Raw genomic sequence first — 2,971 nt, forward strand, 5'->3', positions numbered from 1 at the left:
AGTGTGGAAAAGATACTTTTTTTGAGGGGGGTGGCGTGCAAGTGAGCAAGGGGTGGGGGGGGGGGTGGGGGGAGAAGCGGGGCTCACACAAAGCAGGGCTCAAGCTTACCCAAAGTGGGATTCATGCTCACCCGATGTGGGGCTCAAGCTCACCTGAAGTGGGACTTGTGCTCACCTGAAGCAGGGCTTGAGCTCACCCAGTGTGGGACTCGAACTCATGAACCGTGAGATCATGACCTGAGCCAAAGTCAGATGCTTAACGACTGAGCCACCAGGCACCCTCGTGGAAAAGATCCTTAAGACCATTTTTGATGAAGTTAGATTCATCCCTGGTCCAGCTCAATATGGGCATTTTTTTGTTCCTGTTTTAAAAAAAAATTTTTTTTAACATTTATTTATTTTTGGGACAGAGAGAGACAGAGCATGAACGGGGGAGGGGCAGAGAGAGAGGGAGACACAGAATTGGAAACAGGCTCCAGGCTCTGAGCCATCAGCCCAGAGCCCGACGCGGGGCTCGAACTCACAGACCGCGAGATCGTGACCTGGCTGAAGTCGGATGCTTAACCGACTGCGCCACCCAGGCGCCCCTCCTGCTTTTAAATATAAGCAAAAGAGATTGGGATTTGAGGTAGCTTCAAAAGTATGTACAATTTGGAACAGAAAGACAACATGTAAACATTTAAAAGTCAGGAAAAGAATAAAAAGAAAATCAAGACCAGGATACATTGGAATGAAATGTGCAAACTATCATGTCCTACATAATTAGAGTTAAGTCTCAAAATTAAAATTATTAGGGATCAAAGCAAAAAGAGTTAACCATTATGTGATCCATGTTGTCCTTAAGGAAAAACATATTAGTTTCAAGAAAAGGAAAGCTTTGCTTTTCTTGGCAGTTTTTCTTTAAGAACTTACCATGTAGGTTTCAATTTAAATATCACTTCCTCCAAGAAGAGTTTCCTAATGACATCCTCCCTCCAAATTAGGTACCAGTACTATGTGCTTACCATTGTATCACTCATAAGATCCTTACAAGACTACTAAGTTCTTTGAGCAGAACGACTGATTAGCTTACCCCATTGCAATATTCAGGGGTTTTTTGGAGGGGTGGTAAGTGGGTTAATAAGACTTCATGGTGGGGGGGGCGGGGAGGAAGGGCGGGTGTAGTTCCCATTTTAACAATGCATTGAGTTATGATCCAAGCTGTGAGTGGGACCAGAGTTTTCCTTAGAAAATAGCTTGGAGTATGTTCTAAGACATGAAACAGTTAACAGTTTAAAGCCTGTTTAAAATTATTTTGCCCTACAAAATGTTCACTGTGAACATAGCAGCTGTCCTTTGAAGCTGTTAGTAATGTTATTAGTAATGTTATTAGTAATGTTAGTAATAGAACACTGTTAGTAATGACACATGGAACATGGATTTAAGCAGCACAGCCTCCTGTTGAACCCTTTGAGATGAACCAGCTGAACCTGAACCCACTTATCAATCTTAGTCTCATTTAAAGCTGGACAACCAGGCAGTATGTGTCTCCTAAAGTGATTGATACGAGGCTAACAACACTACTTATGAAGTATTCTTGCCCTCCAAGAAAGTGGAATCTGCAAGTTTCTAAAGCTAACTTCCATTATAGGAAATAAAGGAGATAAAGGAACACAAGGAAGCAAAAAGACAAATCCAGAATATGGTAAATTCAATAGGACAACTGGTCTCTGTAATCAAGCCAATAGCATCAAAAAGGGGTAAGGGAGAAGAGACTGCTCTGGATTAAAAAAGGCTTAAGAAACAACCATATGCAACTGGTTTAAAAATCTTGTCTCAACAAACCAATTATAAAAAGATAATTTTGACACAATTAGGAAAATCTCAATAAGGTCTGGGTATTAGATGATACTAAAGAATTATTGTAAGTTTGGTTACATGAGTTTCTCAGTTTGGGTTCTCCCAGACCCAGAGATAAAGATTCAAATGCAAGAAGTATAGTTGAGAAGGGATCCTAGGAGACACTGGAAGAGAAGGAGGAAGTGAAATGAGGAAGGAATAGAAGCCAATAAAAGCTGCACTATTAAGCAACCTAACCATTGTGGGCAAGTGGAACTTAATCTCACTAATGTACTTTAGGAAATAGTGTGAAATATACCTCAGAGCTAATTCCCACCCGCAGGCCAAGGGACCTGAGTTACTTACATACCAACTCCCATCAGGCATTGATTCAGCTGTGCCCATGGGAGAGGAAGGCAGAGTGGGCTCTCCAGGGGCCAGAGAAAGCCCTCAGACAAAGAATACACTCTGAAATGATAAGAGCCAAAGTGATATGGGAAAAAGCACCAATACCATTTGCTACAGTGTGACAATAGTGTGGTGGTAATGTAAAAACATGACCTTTCTTAAAAATGTATACTGAAATATGTGAGGGTGAAATGTCTGAGATTTGCCTTAAAATACTTCAACAATAAAAAACAGATGAGGGGTACCTGTTTGGCTTACTCGGTAGAGCATGGGACTCTTGATCTTGGGGGTCATAAATTCAAGCCCATGTTGGGTGTAGAGATTACTTAAAAATAAAATCTTTAGGGGCGCTGGAGGGGGCTCAGTCAATTAAGTGTCCAACTCTTGATTTCTGCTCAGGTCATGATCTCATCATTTGTGAGATGATCAAACCCTGCATCAGGCTCTGTGTTGACAGTGTTGAATCCCTGCTTGGGATTCTCTCTCTCTGTGTCTCTCTCTGCCCCTCCCTCACTTGTGCTCTCATCTTTCTCAAAATAAATAAATAAGCTTTAAAAAATAAAAAATAAATAAAATCTTTAAAAATAAATTTAAAAAGTAAAAAGGACAGATGAAATAAATATGGTAAAACGATAATTATTTACATCAGTCATGGGTATGTGGAAGTTAACTATGCTAACCTCTCTACTTCTGTGTGTATGAGAATTTTTTGCAATAAAAATATTTCTAAGGTACATCTAAGTAA

The sequence above is a fragment of the Puma concolor genome, chromosome C1, assembly GCF_028749965.1.
Source record: "Puma concolor isolate L17-30 chromosome C1, mPumCon1.1.hap2, whole genome shotgun sequence".
NCBI lineage: Eukaryota > Metazoa > Chordata > Mammalia > Carnivora > Felidae > Puma > Puma concolor.